The sequence below is a fragment of the Manduca sexta genome, unplaced genomic scaffold, assembly GCF_014839805.1.
Source record: "Manduca sexta isolate Smith_Timp_Sample1 unplaced genomic scaffold, JHU_Msex_v1.0 HiC_scaffold_2372, whole genome shotgun sequence".
Taxonomy (NCBI): Eukaryota; Metazoa; Arthropoda; class Insecta; order Lepidoptera; family Sphingidae; genus Manduca; species Manduca sexta.
In genome coordinates this window covers 2,941-24,269 of record NW_023593330.1, presented here as the reverse complement: position 1 = coordinate 24,269, position 21,329 = coordinate 2,941, and the positions used below count along the sequence as shown (strand labels likewise).

At 35.0% G+C, this 21,329-nt stretch overlaps 1 long non-coding RNA gene across 1 annotated transcript; it reads right to left on the bottom strand.

The window, feature by feature from the left end:
* Nucleotides 1–95: 95 nt before the first annotated feature.
* Nucleotides 96–17,997, bottom strand: LOC119192112. Its single transcript, XR_005113578.1, has 3 exons — nt 17,680–17,997; nt 1,005–1,069; nt 96–216 (listed from the first exon to the last, which is right to left on the bottom strand). It is a non-coding gene; the product is annotated as an uncharacterized LOC119192112 (long non-coding RNA).
* Nucleotides 17,998–21,329: the final 3,332 nt, after the last annotated feature.

Genomic DNA, 21,329 nt, shown 5'->3' with positions numbered 1-21,329 from the left:
GAACCAGAAACCATTCTCAAAATAAAATATTACATACTCGAATACGGAGGCTAGTCAGCGCCATCTATCAGCAATACACTAAAAGATATACTTACAGGTAATCCATCAGGGTCCGTCCCTTGCAGTGTATAAACAACTGTGCCCACTGGAGTGCTCTCTCTGACAACGCCAGGTTGTTCATGTCGTGTGTGAACACCGGCAGCCTGTTCGAGGACCCTGGAAAAAGAATTCACTGGTTTTTCATTCTGGCAATTTGTAACAAATCTATAAAAAAGGTTTTAACAGTGGCAGTTACAACTAGATGTTTTTAAAATTGTTATAAATGGCCTCTGTGATTCAATGGGTGACTAGCTGTTAATCAGGAGCCAGTTCTTGGGACATATAAGTACTTATTTATGGCGGTCACCTGCCTCGAGGAAGCCAGTCGATACCAAGCTGGTCTAATTTGGTGCATGGGCATTGATTTAATTAAGTATGTATGTACTTACTACTACGGAAAAATTTGCATGTACTTTTATGAAACAAACAAAAGGAGTCTTTAAAGAAAGATCCGTTATGAGTAATGCTAATAGTGCTAATTAACAGTTCCGTTTCACGCAGCATTTGTTCGAAAGTGGCACAACATGGGACCACGAGCTTATCGAAACCACATCCGTACACATAGTACAGATCACCTCGCAGATTCTCTAAACTATTTGATTAATTGTCCAAAATAAAATGCAACGATCAAATATAATGCTTAAATATTATAAAACAACGTCCTCCACCTAAATCCAGTCTAAACGCTATAAACAAAAAAACCGCCCATCAGATTTCGAATCTGGGGAATATATACAGCGGACTTTTATCTGGAAAATACTCTTTTATGCAAGCGAAGCCGCGAGCAAAAGCTTGTTATTGATATAGAGTACGAGTATATACAATATTTTACAGCGCGTCAGACCCTGCGTCTAAAACTACCTATCGTCTAAGATAATACTTACGAATAATTAAAGTTATTTTACCTGACTGAAAGCAGAGAACTGTCCATAATATAACGTAGCTCCACCGCGTCTCCATATTTGGTTTTCTGAAACAAAAAATATACATTTATAAATTCGAGCCTGTAAAAAAATAGTCTAATAGACATCTATCATCCAGCGCTGCAGCTGTATTGCAGCAGCATTAAGCTGAATGAATAGCCCATTATTGGCACATTAATCTAATTGTCTATAAAATACTTTACGTGTTATAATAGCATTTTGTGCCAATAATAAAACTCTTTCTTTCTTCCTATTTAAAAATCAAAGGATTAAGCTGTTAGTTGTTCTAATATAAACACTAATAGAACATAAATGGATAAATACTTTTATTCTTTACTATAATAATTATAAACTCGAATAAAACTTCATACATTTAAGACGATAGGCAACACAGACTGATCTACATTATCTTAAACATAAAATACAGATCATTTCTATTGCATAATAAGATTTTGTTCGCGATCGCAATATTACAACATTCGAAATAGCGAAACGTAACGAGTACACATCGAGTACAAAAACGTGGCACGCAGCGGATAGTTCACACGGGATCACCGATCACAACGCAACGCTTGACAACGCTTCGCTGTACGTAGAGCGTGTTTCCACGTCCGACGACACGAGAAAATATCGTGTTCACATAAACACATCTTATTGTCAGACATTTTCAATATCATGATGAGTTTTGTCTATTAACACATTTTTTATTAAAAATGTTTCGTTGTTTTAAATCTGATGTTATATTCGAGTCGTATATTATGATCTAAGACTACATTGCCTTTAGTTCACTCGACAACTAACAACGCCCCTTACGATGTTCATAAGTAGGGATTTCTGGGTTCATAAGCTAGGATTTCTCGTTATGAATAATTCACCAAATTAGTTAAAAAACTATACCAGTCCCGCAAACGATCAAATCGCGATACAATAATGTACAAAATCAAACATGGCAAACTACCCTATTTTCGTGCAGTGGTGGAAACGCAACGCAGCGAGAGGCGGTGACGTAACGCGCGGCGTGACGCGTTGCCTAACCGCTCCTTGCATTGTTCTACACGCCGAGCCGCGTGCCAGCTGCCGTGCGTGAACAATCGCCTTCGGATTTGACGAATCACAGAAAAATCATAACTTGCGAAGGCTTTAAGCCTAGCATGATTATACCTGTAGAAAGTTCAAAATGATATTTGATAATACGAATAGTGATGACCAAACTGATATTAAAACAATCGCGCGAGGGAGCACGCGCGGTGGTTACTTAGTTAATCTGAAGTATAAATAAAATTATTTCTTGCCAACTCAGATTTGTGTGGTTATACCGTACAATACATTTTATTATACACTCGAAGTACCAGTACATAAATAAAATGTTCGCATAACTAGTTTAATAGGTTTAGTGATCATTAACATTCTTAATAATGGAATGATAGAGTCGTTTATTGACAAATCTGCTCATGTCCTGATGATCTCTAAAACAAAGCAATCTGATGCATAAATCATATTAGTTGATTTCACTATGACTATAATTTTTTTTTTTATAAACTGTTATTTAATACTGGCATCCCGCTGATTGTTTAGAAAGATTCTCAAGTGCGCTGTAGGATGGTGGACTTAATCTGTTAATCTGTTTCAATAGAGTTTGCAGAGACAAACACCTTTCCGCAACATATTAGACTATTTCACGGAATCCTAAACTACAAAAATCACGCAATAAGCAAGATTCGTCGCAGCAGCATTCGATGTCCACACAAATTCTACTTGTACCATATTTGGACACGTCAACCGCACTTCACTACTCTAACTACATCACTTGAGTGGTAATAGTAACATCGCATTAGTATCAACTGTTATGGTGTTATAATATATGTATAAAGAAATAAATAAAGTAGGATCATACTGTTGGGGTGGCCCAGGACTTTCTAGGCTAAACATTTGCGTGCGATATAATGTCGCAACACTTCCATGACAAACGATCGTTTGCTCCGGCCTTGTTAGTGGCTAATTGTGCCCGATTTGTTACCTTTTGTTTAGCTTACAAAACAGCCTTGAATTCTTAAAAATGTCACCCAACTTCGGGCAATTTATTGTAATAAATTCTTTGCGCAATTTTGTACCAATTCTGAAGAATTGGGTGAAAATATCTTCACACGCTGGTTGGGCTAATCATGACTGGCGTGCCGCTGCTGTAAAATAGCAAAACTATCTTTTGTCTTAATGAAAAAATAGTCTTTGGCATAATTAGCAGTAATTGAAAATTCTGAACCCAAACTGACAGATTACACTTTAACCAGCGGGTTTTGAAGCATCTCTTGCACACGAGTTCCAAGGTTCAATGGCGAGCAAGTTAAAATCACTCCCAAAGTGAGTTGAATAACTATATTAAATTTAATTCTACAAGTGATAGTTCTTCAAAACGTGTAAACTACAGAATGAATCAACCTCACAGGAAATTGTGACACAAATATTACTTTTGTGTCTCGTACAATTTGCGAGATTGATAGAGGCCCATCGTCGAATAACTTTCCCACCGATACAATCCTCCTTAAAGATATGAAATGATATGAAATAATTGATTTGACCCGTAAAATGTTATACGTTTTTTAGGTTCCGTCAATATTAAATCACCAGTTCGTAAAGCAGTTCTCACCAGAGAAGAACAGGCAAGAGACTCCAGTGTTGCTCTTTTCAAAATCAGTTCATTGATGATTACCTCTCGGCAGTCAATACAATTATGCCGGCCACTACAGCGGGTTTCACCACCTTATGTACAATGGCCGCTATCCGGACGGGTATCAAATATAAACCAACCGTCTTTGTCTTTAACATTTGAAATCTGATTAACCATTGACTGGACTTCACATTAAAACCTAATTAATAATAGACTACACAAACATAGCGTGTTATTACAAAACAAGCGATCGTAATTAGCGTGGTTAGTTGGTTGGAGCGCATTAGTCGCGTGGTCGATGGTCAGACGGTCACGGCACTGACCTGCCCATTAATCCCAATTAACGTTGTACCTGCTGATTGCTGTTTACCGTACGGTAAAAACACACTCGTGTTGGAGGGATAGGCAGAAATGTAAGAATTATGTACCCAGCCTATACGGGCAAACTTCAAATCTAATCGCAATTTACATGTACCAATTGTGATTATTGACTTATAGAAAAAGGTTTAAGAGCAAAAGCGCTTTTAATTATCTTAAAACAATGCCTATTAGACAGTGATTGGAATAAGATTTTTACTGTTTTTCCCTATTTATTGGCATCGCATTATGTGCGTTTGCTAGGGGTACTAAGTAAAACACAGTTTTAGAACTTAAGTAGGCTTAAGAACATTTTAGTCAATGATACTACTGAGGTATCGAATTTGGTCCTAGGCTCGGTTAAAATGATAAAAGGTTTTAATCATAGCATTCAGAGTAGGGTTCGGAATTGTGCCTGTTAAATATCTAACTATTACATGTGACCTAACAAGGCTATCAGAATGTTGTGGTATGTCTCTACCTTACCCGAAAATTAGCAAAGCCTTCACGGCTTACCTAAAAATGGAGAAAACATAAATAATAATGCCTTGAAATAACCAACTTGTTTTATGAAACTAACATCTTAGTAACACGATCACCATGTGAACTAATCTCACGTTTCCCATACAAATGTGTGCAATTTGCCGGCTGACCGTTGTGTTACGTCAGCGAACGGTAGCGTGGCGATGGCGACGGTAACTGTACCCTAATGACGGCATAACGGTCGCGCCGGCCCCGATACCGCACAGGATCGCCCGGGAAACTGGGTGATACTTGCCAAATATTCACACACATTATGCCTTTTTATAGCCTCATAGTGAGAGCCTTATTGTGAGTGGAAAGTACTGCCAGGAGGTCGTAGGTTCAAAACCCAAAAGACAGTGTAACTTTTAAAAGATTTTGAACATTTCAGTTCCATATTTGAAGGTTAAAATCGTGGACCTAGATAGTACATACCTAATAATTCTACGATGCACATCTGTCGAACTCTTCGAAATACCGACGTGAGCTTAAGTTTTATGAGCTTTTTATGTAACATAAAAAATAGAAGTGTTATGTATTTCTATGCATACAGTATTAATTACGATTCATTAAAGTTAACACTTAAAAGCAACAATTTAGGTCATTACTCTCATGTAAAGTGCACATAAAATATAAAACTTGCATTTAGAGCATCATAAAACGACTGTATAACATCCTCTATATCATTAAAGTAAGTATAAATATCTATTAATACAACTCATAAATGCGAATATTTGTGAATACGTCCGGATGTTTGCTAGAACTAAAGGCAGAAACCGCTAAAAGCATTTGTATGAAATATGACACAAAAAAACGTACAGTCGAATTGAGAACCTCCTGTTTTATTGAAGTCGGTAAAAACCAAACGCTTTTGCCCCCAAAAAAATCATTATATTTTGATGAATTTTCAAGATAGAATTTAAACGTATGTGGAGTATAGAAAAATGTAGTAAAGCATAGAGTATTTTTGAAAACAAACTTGTGACTGATCCTTAATCAATAATATAAGGCTACATACAGTTCTTAATAAATATTTATTATTCTGTATCCCATTAAAATATGTCTTCAACTCCGAGAAAAGATGCAGACAATTAGGATCAAAAGTAAGTCTATAACATTAATAGCAATAAGTATATGGATGAATATACATTTCCCATGCCCAGAGTCGTGAGCGGGTTACGCAAGTACGATTATGTATAGACACCTTCGGTAACCAGCTGGTTAAGCTTCCCTGTTCGAGATATACAAACATACATAACTACAACGTAGGCGTCATCCGACAGGATAGGAACCTTACCTCCGTCTTTATTAACTTAAAATGATGAAAAGATTGTTTCCTGTTGTACCTGTGAGCTGGCTACTGATCCGATTGTATCACTTATAGGTAACAATAAAAAAGGTAAATATATTATAATAATAAATAATAATATCAGCAATGTATTATATACTTGCCCACTGCTGAGCACGGGCCTCCGACACTACTGAGAGGGATTAGGCCTTAGTCCACCACGCTGGCCTAGTGCGGATTGGTAGACCAAAAATATATTATGCCTGAACTTAAATTTTCTGTTCAAGGAATGAACTTATACGCGAGAACATAATCGCGAAACCATGTGTAATGATGTTTTTAAATTCTACATAACTTTGTATTTGATAGGCTACACTAAAAAAATGTTGTATAATTATGAAATGTAGGTACTAAGTACATATTATAACGTTGACTTTTCGAACGACCAAAACCTTAGTCCGCCCCATGACTACGGAAACTGCAGTCTTTGAAACATTGCGTAAAAAAATTAAATATAAAAAACCTATATAAAATCCGAAAACTAGTTTTATTTTGATCCTTGACTGTTTAAATAAATAAAAGTAACGTTTGCTTCAATAACAATTCATTTCTTTATAGTATAATATAGTGTTTGACTGTCTCGATGCCGGAGTTGCACGATGTACGATACCGCTCTGAGGCGATTCGAATCCTGAGTTAGGTAAAGTAATATTGGGTTTGTCTGCTTAATATAACCCCGGAGTTTGTAATTTATGTCCGATATGGCAATAGGCTCTACGCACCCCTTCGGAAATAATGACTTGACGTGTGTGTTTACTGTAATGTTTTTGGCAACATGTTTACAGCGTATGTGTAACGACTTAGTATTCTTAATAACAAAGCTCCACTGTTCTATGTTAACAAAATGTATTTTAGCTTAAGAGAGATGCAGCGGCGAGTATGAAGTAGGAATTATCATAATATTAAACATAAAACATGACCGCGTATCAGATCGGCTGCATAAAACATTCACATTATAATTCATACACTGTCCTTTGTGCCTCAAACAAAGACAATGTTATAATATATCACTAAGAACAATAATGTGAAACAGGTTGTCTGTACGTAAACAGTAACTCGGAGCCTTCGCGCCTGCGACCGAACGTTATAATTGTTTAATTAAAACAATAAATTGTTTATTGTTTAACTTAACGTAACAATGGGCGTAAGGTTATCGTGGTGAGATTCGACGGTTCATTTGTGAATCGAGTTCACGAAGACAATGGAGGTGATGTGGGATGGTCAGACATGATAGTAATTCTTCTTCCATGAGCTGTTATCCCACTCCTATGACCCCAATGTATAACATTGTATTAACAGCCGATCCCAGCGCAACAAAATTTTCATGCAAGTTCAACAGCGCTTTAATTTTTAACTCCAGCCATGAAGGCTGTTTCTTCCGATTTATGTATTTACCGAACTGTATATTAAGGTTTTCCGCCACTAGATAGCGCAATATAATTCTTGCATTGATAGAAATTGAAAGCAATATAGTTTTGGTCGACATTCTATTTGGACTCCATTTTATTTATTAAATCAAGTGTAGTCGAGGTAGTATAAAGAAAATAATATCTTAGGACTTTCCATCACTAATTTGAGCATCTTTACTCGCTTTCCAACCATCTAAGGGAGTAGTAGCGTGAGGAATATTAACCCACCATCGTTTAGCAAGTCCGGCGAACGTCACGGAACTGACTACATTGTTACTTAATAATAGAAAGAAAGCTACCATCAAACAATGGATTCAAAATTTTCAATAGCCAGTTATGAATCATAACTCACTCTCGGAACAATTGGTCAAGTTGTTTTTTAGACTAGTTGACTTTGCGTAAGTGGTATGCAATTTTATTTGCGTTCCACGTATGTGTTTTTATTTGCGTTCCACGGTAAATCAGGATATAAAGGCTGGCATAATTCAGGCAATCTTTGACTTTCAAATCGTAACTTTACGCATTTGGCATAAGCATAATATTATGCGTCAAACGCGCCGGATGATACTAATTCAAACGACTTCAAAAAAAGGAGGAGGTTCTCAATTTAACGAGTATTTTTTTTAATACGCAAGTTTTTGTTTTGGGCGCATGAATATTTCCAGGTTGCATCTCATACAGCGCGCTTTATTTACAAGTCATCTCCGGCGTTAGTCACTTAGTTTTCACTACTTAGTTTCTACATACCCTCCGCCTTAATGCACAGTTTGCTATGAAGGTAAATTAAAATGATTACCAAACAGCTGCCCACTATTTTCACAAAACTAAATCGAGAGAAGCATTTCCCTCAACTAATAACAAACACTCAGAACTTTTGACTGCAAAATACTGCATGACACTAAACACTGATTTGTGATCATTAAAACCTATGTTAACCGGTGATTTGTTAATATTTGACGTCACAAGTGTCGCGACCAGTCACGTATTGTGTTTCATTAAAGTTTTATTGTTTTGTTCGTTACGTCACGTCTTTCGCAATGATTGGTGATCGGTACAACCCATAGGCTTTCTGTTTTATACTACAGATATTCGCTTAACAAAGGAGAACATTAAAGAATTTTGTTTCAACGACTCCATCCGGAAAAATCTTACTTGCACTATTTATTCTCTCCATATTAACATACTTCACGTTATCCCGAACCAGTTGCACAAACCAATGCCTTCAGTTAAAGTTTTTTTTCAATTCACCGGACATTCTCCCTCTCTATATTTTAACTTTTATAGCCTCTAAGCTCTTTGGAGTTTTAGGTATTTATTTACACGAAAAATTTGAGACCTCATCGTGTGATCCGTTTTTTCTGACCTTTTAATTAGTTTTAAGCTTTAATTGGTTAAGAAAAAGCATCATTTATTATATTTTATTTGAATGAGTTCGCAAACAATTTATACATTAATCAAAATACAAAAATAAATTTGCAGTTATTTAACTAAGTGTACAATATAAAAAAGTGAACACTACATACAAATAATGCAAATAGATATAGTAAATCACATTTTTTGTTCTCTATAATATTATATTGAGCAGAAATCAAACCGATCTTTCTTAGTTTATTATTCGTCGCCGTAAACAGTATCGATTTCTTTGTAAACAAATGTTACAAAAATAGGTGGATTTACCGGGTTCCTTAGAAAAACCACTATAGTATAGCTGTTTACAAGTAGCATGGTATTTCGAAATATGCAACTAATTTTCCTTACTACGTGTAATTGGATTTAACAAGTTACTGATATATAATTAATCACACACAAGTACCAACAGGCAGATGTTTTGCAGTTACGTGTTTTGAGTTAAAATTACTGCTGCGTAACAAGAAACGTTAGAATTTAAATGAGATTGACCTTAAGCTTCCTAACCTATTTGCATTAAATAAATATTTATATTATATTGGATTGATTTCGTTATGTTATGTTGTATTTCTACTTAAGATTTAAAGTCTCTATGATTTTTTTATATTCAAGCAGCGAGATCTGGAGGTAGTGAAACGGAATGCCGAAGATGTTAACTTTCGTATTTAAAGTTGACGAGTACACGGTTTTTTCACGAGTTAAATGAGTCCGATAAAGGGATAAGGGCGTCTTTCGTAAAGAGCCGTCCAGTTTGACATTGGGTAATAATTTTGAAATTAAATTGAGATTTCTGCAAGTAGTATACTTAATATACGATAGACTCGCAGTCTCTCTCAATATTATAAGGTACTCAACGTGCCTTATTTTAAGATAGAATTCATTTTTTATCATATCCAGTCTCATCGCATACCTAGGCCAGTAAATCCAAATTATATTGAGCTGGAACGACTGCGCACCTAATTCTACATAATAGATGAATAGAGATCTGCAAATCTCAATTGGCTTACAAGGTTATTTCGACGTAGTGCCCTCGAAAACTATGTGAAAATATATTAATTACTTTCCCGCGATTTCGTACAGGTCCATTATTGTTATGCTTTTAAATTAACATGATTGAAGTGATATGAACTATTATATTTTATTGCTATAACAGTATTGCGCAATGCAGTAGCTACTAGCTAGTTGTATTGTGAAACATAACCTGCGTATGGATCTCAAAAAGAGACAAATATATTTTCATATTTGTGCAACTGAAACATATAAAATAATTATTATAATATTATTAATTCACAAACATTTGTTGTCGGTTGTTGAAGTCCTTCATAGCTCATACCCCCTTGACCGTTTGTATTTTAAAGGTGAAATAGCCAAGTGTTAACTGAATTTTTAGTACATTTACTTAATTTAAATTAATGAATATTATTTACATATTTAACAGTCGCGCACGGATATAACTAATTTACTTTTATCGTAACCGATGACTTCTGATTGAAACTATATTAGAATGGTTTAAAATTTTAATTAAAAAACAAGACAAACGGCGAACGATGGTTAACTTGTCATAAACACCACGTGGATTTTAAATCAAATTATTTACCAGTTATAAATCCACGCGTTAATTTGGTTACATTGTTATAAAATTTAATAAAAAAACAATTAAGCTTCAAATTAAATGAAAGACTATCTAACTTCAAGTTAATTATCCTGACGGGATTTAATTAGATAATACCTGGACATTCATTACTAATGATTAACAGCTAATTAAGGAATTAACGTTGAGAACTCATTAAACACGAGATAATCGTATCTTAATATGCGACAGCAATAGATAATTATTTCTATGAGCTTTAGATATTGTACGTGGTTTGAGTATTATTATTTACATACTCTAGCCACAACTACCTCCGCGAAAACATAGAAATATCTTAGCCCGATACACCTAATGCCCGATTGTAGAGAAGTCGCGTGAGAGCTTAAAAAGCTGCGTCTATTCTCGCTTAAAACTATTTTCTAGTATAAAAGTGCATGGTGCCAGAAATGGCATCAAAATTCATTTTTTCGATTTAGACCGAAAAAAATATGTATTAGAATTTTGACAATCTAGTATAAAAGTACATGTTGCCAATAGAAATGGCATCAAAATAGATGTTCAAGTTTTGAACCTAAAAATTATGTATTAGAATAGAATTTCGAAAATATAAGATAAGAGTTTTTTTATTTTATTTATTTTTATAGAAATAAGACATGTTTCCAGACGGTAGCTGAAACAAGCAATAAGGGCCTGATATTATCTCTTTCTATCAAAACAACCAAATACCAGACACGACTAGCGACAGTTGAGAGCTCACGCGTCGAGCCTTCACCGCGCATTCGTGACCTTTGCTGAATGTCACGTTCTTATGATAAACAAAAGCATACCAATTACTTACTTTTATTTTATGTAGATTTATATTAAAACCTTTGCAAATATGGATAGAGGGACTATTGTATTAATCAATCGTACTCATAGTTGGGAAACAACTTAAGCATACTACCGCGTGGTGGTGGCTTGTACTAATAAATATAATAATATTTTTTACGTGGAAGATGTCTTGACAGCAAGAGTCCCACTGGGTATCAGTCCGCAATGACCATTGTAGCCAACAGATCACGCACGCAATTTCATGTTCCTATTGTAGCCAATTGGGATTTGTGGAAATTAGCATGTATTTGTCCAGGATTCCTTCCACAATAATGCAGGAGAAATAGACTTTACAAGAGCATGTATCCGACTGTCGCGTACGAGAGAAATATCACTTATTATTACCCGCGAACATTCCAAAGCAATAGGTTTTTGTTCAAAAGCACCTTAAGACACAAATCATCTAAGCCAAAGGTCTTCTACAATGACCTTAATTTAGTTTTTGTCATCGCAGATGTGCTAATAGCATCGTGCCTTGCATATGTGATTTGTAGGGCTGTCACAAACGTATTTCGCAATAAAACATTACAAGTATAGACAACTATACATTAAACAGATATTTCTAACTGATAATTATATATTTAGTCCATTGTCAATCATAATTATTAATTTAAAAAAAAACTCTATACACCTGTATATTAATTATGTATCACAATATATACGTTTGTCTCTTGATTACTGCATGGATATTTATTTCTATTTACAAAATATTTAATTTACATCTCGAGTTCACATAAACATCGTAAAAAAGATATAAAAGGCTGCCAAGTGCCAACCTTAATCGCATGCAGTTAAACCGGTATTAAGATATTTCAATAGAATTTCAAGTAATCCGTTTTCAATGTAGTTAATCAGATTATGTCCATTATTTATAATAAGATGTGATTTCAAATAATTTTGTCTGGTTTGATTTGGCAAGAAAAAATTATGAAGTCGCTTATTCCGTAAACATCATCTATAGCAGATTTATCTGGCATTCGGAATGGTCACAAAATTCAGAAAATGGCACTTACAATACACTGACCTAAATACTCAATTACTTAGTGTTATTAATAGTGACACTAAATAATTGTATTATTAATAATACTAAGTATTTGATTGAGATTGATTGGGATTGATTGTGAGCTATAGGAACGACGCGAAATTATTTTAATTCCATCAAAAGCGTGTTTCTATCAGTTGCGTTGTTAAAAAAGTATGCACACCATAAATGGACTTAACAACCGCGCCAAATGTCCACATATTAATAAAAGTACCGGCCATTTTACATTGGCTTCACGATTCACTTCGTTTCCTAGTTTCGTGTAAAAACTCAACGGAATAGGAAAAAAAATCGATCTCACGCGATTGTAACTGTTTGGACGTTTTTGTCAAAATAAGCGCTGATTCACACGTTACCGCGCACAGGAAACGAGTTTTGGAAGGCACACATTTATGTCTTACCGTATCCGGGTGTTTGATACGATCCCCTGCTTTAATAGCATTTGCAAGGCGAAGGCATTTTACGATGTGTTGGTATTTTGGAATCTCTAAAACACCATTTTACCTATTAGAGATGATATTTATATTTTACAATATACATATTTTATACTTATATAGATATAGTATAATAATAATAATATCAGCCCTGTATTATATACTCTGCCCACTGCTGAGCACGGGCCTCCTCTACTACTGAGAGGGATTAGGCCTTAGTCCACCACGCTGGCCTAGTGCGGATTGGTAGACTTCACTCACCATCGAAATTCCTACAGAGGAACTTCTCAGATGTGCAGGTTTCCTCACGATGTTTTCCTTCACCGTTAAAGCGAACGATAAATTCACAAAGAATACACACATAGTATAGAATACACACGTAGCGACGATAGCCTAGTTGGGTATGGAACGGTCTGCCGAGACGAATGTCCGCAGGTTCAAATCCCAAGGGCACACACCTCTGACTTTTCTAAAATCATGTGTGTATTCTTTGAGATATACCTAGTCTTGCCATAAATATTGTAATAAAGAAAAAAGAAAATTGTTAACTGCAAATAACATTTATTACTTTTACAGTGTGTCAGTTTAATACATAAATATAAAACAATTAAAAATATAAAAAGCTTATTCGAAGTGGTCTCCATTGGCTGCAATACAGTCCTTTAAACGATGAGGCCAGTTATCAATAGAAGCACGCACTCTTTCCATGGGAAAATTCTTCACTGCCAATCGTATAGATTGTTTTAGGGACTCAAATTATCATGGCGTTTAGAGCAAGCTGTACTCTCTAAAACTGACCACAAATCATAATCCAGCGGATTAAGATCGGGACTAGACGACGGCCAGTCTTCAGCTCTGATGAAGTCCGAAACGTTCGATTCCAACCAAGACTGCGTGGACCGAGCTTTATGACCCGGCGCCGAGTCTTGCTGGAAGGACCATACTTGGTTATTGAACATGGTGATGTTAAGGGGCTTAACTACCTTCTCAAGAATGGTATCTTGATACACTTGTGCCGATGTTTTGATACCTTTTTCACAAAAATATGGCTCAGTCACTCCTTCATAGCTAACACCCCACCAAACCATCACTGAAGTCGGATAATGTCCACGTTGCACTCTGTCGACTAATTGGGAAGCTTCCTTAGAGCTTTGAGCATAAATACGGTCATTTTGTTTGTTAAAATGTTGCTCAATTGTAAAAATTTTCTCATCCGTAAACAAAATTTTTCTGTGACCTCCCTTTGCGTACCGCTTCAGTAGTTGTTTCGATTTTACCACCCTATTCTTCTTTAAATTATCAGTTAAGAAATGGCCAGTGCGTCTCTTATAGGCTGCAAGTCCTAAGTCATCTTTTAAAATACGCGACATGGTTCTAGGTGCTATCTTCATTTCCCGAGATAAAATCTTTTGCTTTCGGACAGGATTTCTTCGAATTCTTTCCCTTACTGCTTTGACCACCTTTTTCGTACGAACACTACGTGGACGGCCAGATCTTTTTCTGTCACAAACAGAGGAGGTCTCATTGTACCTATTAATAGCCCGGTACACAAACATTTTACTAATACCAAGTGTATGGAGAGTTTTAAAAATTGCATTTGGCTCCATACCTACTTTGTGTAATGCTATCACAGCGATTCGGTTCTCTTTATCACCCCACACCATTTTAATATCGCAAAATATTTTACAATGTATTGGCGCCAAAATGAGAAAACACAATGAACAATCGTATAAAAATGACAGATTCGAAATTCAAATGTAATATTTTTTTATAATTAAGTGTAACAGTATTTATGGCCAGACTAAGTAGTATACTATATAACTATTTTAAGATTAATTCTAGACTTAATATGTTTCATTTCTTCTTCCCTGTCAGCCCGAGCTGGCTTCTTTGTTTACTAAGAATATTTTTAATTTATTTTATTTTCAATATAAATTGTCTTTGTTTACATAAGCTAATTCAATTAAATAATAATTAAATATTCTCATGATCCCTGTTTACAATCAGGATTCAAAATAAGTACATTTGCTACTGCGTGTACGCAGATAAACGTCCTTAGCAATACAAAAACTTACTAAAGTCTATAGCATTTCAATCCCATCCGATTGCAAGCCAAAAGAATTACGTCATTCCTATCAACGCATAAATCTAAGTTTTTATGATGCTAAAATGTTAATTAGCTAATTATGATGCAAGTTATTAGAATTAATTACTTAATTTACTGTTGCTTTTATTATACGAAATATGCATCTTTAAACACGTTGTGTTGCATTTTGTGATGCATTTAGTAATTCTGTAGGAAATTAGGATTAGCGAACAATGGAACAAAATCTCGAATACCGTCTCGGGTCACGCACCTCTGACTTCGAAGTAATAAGTGTGCTAATTATAATTATTATTAGTATTTACATTTCGTGTTTTAAATTTTTATCTTTGTTTCAACAATAAACTTCTTTTCTCTGTATCTTTCTTATACTAAATCGACATTAATAATAGAGATGGAACAAAGTCATAGAAGGTAACTCGGCTGCTTTATCACCTGCTTGATATCGTACCAGTGTCCTCGCCCAATACAGGACAAATTATTTGACGAAAACCCACACCATACCGGCAAACCTAAGAATTGAATTCAGCACCTTACAGTTAGCTTAAAGCCATTACTACACAAAGAAAACTACAGACAACTGTGACAGTTTAGTTGCTACTACAGTAAAATAATATTACGATCATGTTTAGTAATACAATGAGATTTTACCAAATAATCTACGAAATTATTTTTTTTACCATTAATTATACTAAAATCGACTTTGACCATATAACTGCAGGTAGACAGGACGGGCGTTTATTGAAAATACCAAATGTCATTCGAGTACAAATGTTCGCGAAAGCTCTTAAATACTTATGACAATAGGTACCATTATTTCGGTGCGTAAAATCTCAAAAACAATAGATCAATAATAACTATTTACTGAACGCACAAGACTTATTGTTTTGACACACTTTTTTAATAATTATGTATTCTTTTACTGTATTAGTACTCTGTTTTGCTAAAGTTACTTATTTACACTTTATGGTAATCCCAAAAATAATGATGACGAAGGAAATACGTTATAGTTGCGTCCTTTTAAGTCAACAATTATCAATACATTAAAAAATTCGCATTCACCGAGTACAGCCAAGAGCACCGGCGAATTTTCCACTACGTGAACAATATACAGTCGTTAACAATTACATATTAATATCCTAAAAGGAATATATGTTATCTATGTAGTGCTTTTCTGTTCTAACATAATTTATTACTTAAATTAAAACCTGCGTCCATTCTCTTTATGTTATTAATTATTGTATTTGTCATTTCAAAGGGTGTAGTCAGAATAAAGTATCACAATAAGTTGACAAGTATTTTTATAATTTAACATTTCAGATTTAATTTTAATCTAACCATCGGATCTGAAGTAATACTTTTAACCTGTTTCTTATATTCGATTATGACATTAACCTTATGTAGACACAGCATAAAAGTGCATTCATTGTTAAATTGCGTAACCAAGCAACCATTATAAAGGTGGGGTATATTTAGCATAAAAATTGTATCAAAAATAATGTTAATCTTTATAGACTTTAAACACCTAGAGTTCTAAAGAGGTCTTTGTTGACCTTATATGAGTGAATCCCAATAACCGTGCCAAACGGAAAGGCAGAGCGTTCACTGAATTTTACTGTTTTTTGTGAATCGATGACCACCCAAGCTTAACTGACGCATTTATGGATAGTAGCAGCGATTTTTTAATTTTAGGTGTTCTATTTCTGTTTACTATTGTATGTAAAATATATAAGTAGATAATAATATTATCTAACAAAGAGTATAAACTGAATTCGGTCGTTTTATATCTCACAAACGATGTTTGAATTACATTTAAGGAAACTCTACCAGTAAAATATACAAAAAATGACATTATGACGCGACTCTACCAAAAGGAGTGAATTTGACGCGTTTAATTATTTTTTTTTTACAATCGTAAATAATTAGGATGACTGGTACACTCATAAATAAATAATTAGGATGACTGGTACACTCATACTTATCATACAATCAGGTTTAAAATCGTCACATCCTTGCATAGATAAATGCCTTCTGGATACTCTTACATCTAGAAATAAAGCCGAAATATATAATTTTCAAAGTGGTTGAGTCTTTGTTAATTCGTAGAGTCACGCATTAGTAGCTATGACATCAATGTACGGTCTCACGGCGTAACTACATTTTTTATTCTCTTCAATATAAAATTATTAATTTTGTAGGTCTTTACTAGTCTTCATTATTGCCTGTTGTTTTTCTTTAAACTAATATTCTCTACCTTGACTTAAACAAGTATAGTTCATATTATTATCTCAAATGAATAAAGCGCCGATCGGGAGGAATTGATTCCAAATTCTGAAGCGGTTTGCAAAGTATTATACCAAAAGAACAGAAGATGAATGAAAGTGTGGAGAACGAAGTGACAAATTTCAAAGCAAATTAAACTGAAGATAACAATTGAAAATTTCATGTAAGCAACTGCTCATTTCGTAGGGAGAAAGAAACTACCAGAGGACAAAATCTTCAGAGGGATTCCTCTGGCACTTCGAGCGTACTAAATTGGGTGACTGGTTGTTAAAAGAGATTCTCTCAAATACCTTTGTTGTAATTCATCAACTTTAGTCTCCCTTACCAGACGTAGATGTAGCAATGTATCTAAAATCGTACTCATTGTGCACCTCTACTGCCCGACGTATATAGACGTACCCACAGCATTAGAGGTATTACAACGGGTAGCTATGTAACGCATTGTGTACTCACACGACAGTGCGTTTTCTCCAATACAAACGTGACAAACCGGAGAACGGCGTACGGACCTCTCCGCAAGGCAAGGTCGGCTAACTATCGCCAACTTATGCATGCGGTATTCATGAATCACGACCAATATTGCCAAACCGGTTACCCAAATCAAAAAACCAAAATCTGAACTCACCGTTCGTAAGGCTGTGTCAAATCACAAATCTCATGGTCCAGAAGTACAGACGGAGTCGGGTGGCTGTCTTGTCTGTGTAACCCAAACCCACAAAGCGCAGAACGCACTGGCACAATACCGTTAGTCGAACTTTACATCACTTAAACTACTTAAACTTTGCCACAAACACTAATATTAATTATTTTATTACACAACTACATAATTTGTAGTAATACAATAGTTCCATTTAACTATTTTGGTGGTAAGTATGTTACGGACCCGTGTAGTAACCCGCCACCGTGGAATTTGGCTCACAACTGACAACTTACATGTTTACGTTATGTTACATTGACAACGCATTCCCTGTCTCTTTCACACAATTACAAGCATTCTATGCGAGAAAGAGAAAGGCAAACTTGCAGCTGTGCTTTTAGAGCGCATCACAGCGCCCCTATCGGCGTTATAGGCGACAGTCACGTCGAAGCCTTCGACTTCATTCATTATCTACGTACCACGTAAGTTCAACAATAGATGGCGCTTTTGCAGAAGAATTTGGATTTCTGCGTAACTTTGAGAACAGATGTCGTTAGAATAAACATAGCGTCTACCACCTCCGAAACTCTACAATGATACAAACGCACGATCACGACTAATCATGTAGAGTCTCATATCTTCTTTACATAATAATCAATTAATAATCGTACATATGCTCTACTGATAATAAATTGAAATGGGGGTTCGCTGTCACTTTACCAAAAGCTCTACTTCGAACGAATCTACCGGCGGTGAATGATTAAAATAAGGAGAAAATTGACTGATTTGCCCAAAACTGTCAATTACATGAGAATCTGAAAAGAATTAAGGTAAGTATGCTCCAAAATAGCCCCTATTTAAAAAAATAAACCTAAATAGCTCCAAAAAATAAACTCTACAAAAGGTGGCCTTCCCAAACGGTTATAAAAACTGTATCATAAAAAAGCTTAAATCGAAAGATACATCCAGAGAAATCTGGTATCGTTTTTATACACATCAATATTTTACGTTGTAGCGCCGACACGTTGCCATGGTAGAGTTTCAGAACATCCAGTCTTTATAACTTTTCAGGCCAGCTCTGCCGGATGATAAAAATACCTCACCAAAATGAAATAAGAAAACGGCATTACTTGCCTTATTCTAATTTCATTCCTAGTCCCCATATTATTGGGTTTGGGCCTAACCTATTTTTCCAACAGCTAATTTAGATAGTTTAAATTGGCCAAGAATTGCAACCTGTTTCCCAATTCGCACATTTATTTTCATAAGTCCGTACTTAGTGTTTACTAATGTTATCTTTAACGTATGGCAATCTTGCGCAAATCTTCATGCTTATTTCACGGTGTATATTATTTATCAATAAATGAGTTAATGTTCAGAATTTTATTATGTAAACTGGTTGTGCCAAATAATTCGTTCCCGTGGACCATTGTTGTTTAAAAGTAAATAACTTTATGGCATCACATGTCTTAATTTAAATAAACATATATTTAAATATTGGACGGATAAATAACAAACATAGACACGCTTTACACTCATGAAACGTATCGTTCAAATACGCTTTACACCAATAATCTACACCTGTCAAGAAATTAACTGCATTTTCAGTATTTCACGTATTTACAAAATATTGCTGGCATTAAGAATCGAACGATTAGTTTGTCTTTGCAAATCAAACAAACGACATTAAACCTGCAGGTCATATGAAGGAAAGTGTTCATCGTCAGCAATATGTAAATGCGCTCTACGTGCTATCATGTCGGGGGCCGTGGTGCAACTGCGTCGGTTCCCTTTTAGCGGTGCGCACGCGCCTCCAATCATTTCACTCTCTACGGACAGATGAGTGTAATGTTTGGTTCGTGCTATGAGTTTAATTACATATCGATATTTAGATTTAAAATAAAAATGTTGTCTTACGGTAGACCTTACAAGCTAAACCCAATTTCTGGTTATTCGTATTAACAACCACGAATCACAACACGGATTCTACCAATGTTCTTGAACCTCTAGCAGTTACCACATAATAATTAAGTTATGTTAGAAATGTAAAGCAAATGTTCATATGGATGCACTTAGCGTACCTGTACTTACACCTTTATAAATATTTTTTGCATAACAATAATCTCTGATTAACAAAGAAGAAATAAAGACAGAAAGACATGCGATTTCAGTTTAACTTAGTGTAGTTAGAAACATCTCTCAGTAACAATTACTGAATAGAATCATAGACTTCTTGTACAGATGGTCCGTATTCATGCCAAATGTTACAAACCCCAGCACACAGCCATAACATTTCCCAGCGGGGGTATTAGGCGCCGGCGCAAAGCATCGCGGAAAAAAAGTAAAAACTATATTTTGTCCACAGCGTCGACTAGCTTCGGCCTGCGCCGACGCTTACCGCTTTCGTCATTTCGGTATATTGTCTTTGGTCAGTTCCCGCCCAAACGTCGGACGACGCGGTCGGTGACCAATGTGTATCGTTTTAATTTATGAGTGAAAAATGGCAACATGGAAGTGTTTAGTTGTTATTGTGTTGATTTCGTTAATTTTTGCGGAGAACTGTAGAGCTTATAGTCCTAGAGGTAAGCCTTTACTAATATTATAGATTGAGTAATTTTAGCAAAAATTTGGTTCGCAATTTAATTTTTGGACTACATTAATTTTTATTTTCTGCTTTAAATTTACTAGCTTTAAGACAACCTCTCAAAAAACAAGCATGTTTCAAATAAGAGATTATTTCGAGTTAAATCACCAAAATGTGTCATACTTTTTACAATTACAATAACAGTTATAATTATACATAATCATAACATGTCTGTTGATTTTATTCAATATTGTTATTATAAATATTTAGTCACATCGAAATTAATGGACATTATAATACGAACAAGTATACATCGTCATGATATCAAATTAAATTTTGTATGCTTATCCGGTTCGTAGGACCAAAAATTACAGATACTGCGTTTAATGAATATATTCCATATTCAATAACAAGATCCTGGTTTGCAATTATTAGGTAGGTTCAAGTCATTTTCAGTTATAAAGCTTAAAGATTAATTATACTATGAACTTTTGGTTCTTTATTTCCGATCATCCAAATTATTATACGTACATATTACGTGATATACATTAAATGTAAAAAAAAATTAAACTTTAATTAATAAAACGTTAATAAATTTATATATAGCCTTAAATACGGTACATGTCTTAAAACGATTTCAACGCGCTTCGAAAGCTGTCTCTGTTATAAATCTCTACATAGTCGAAGAAGATATAAGGCTCTATGTTTTGGGATAATAATTTTGAGATATAGGCCAATATATATTCAATAAATAATAATTATAATATCAGCCCTGTATTATATACTCGCCCACTGCTGAGCACGGGCCTCCTCTACTACTAAGAGGGATTAGGCCTTAGTCCACCACGCTGGCCTAGTGCGGATTGGTAGACTTCACACACCTTTGAAATTCCTATAGAGAACTTCTCAGATGTGCAGGTTTCCTCACGATGTTTTCCTTCACCGTTAAAGCGAAAGATAAATTCATAAAGAATACACACATGATTTTTAGAAAAGTCAGAGGTGTGTGCCCTTAGGATTTGAACCTGCGGATATTCGTCTCGGCAGTCCGTTC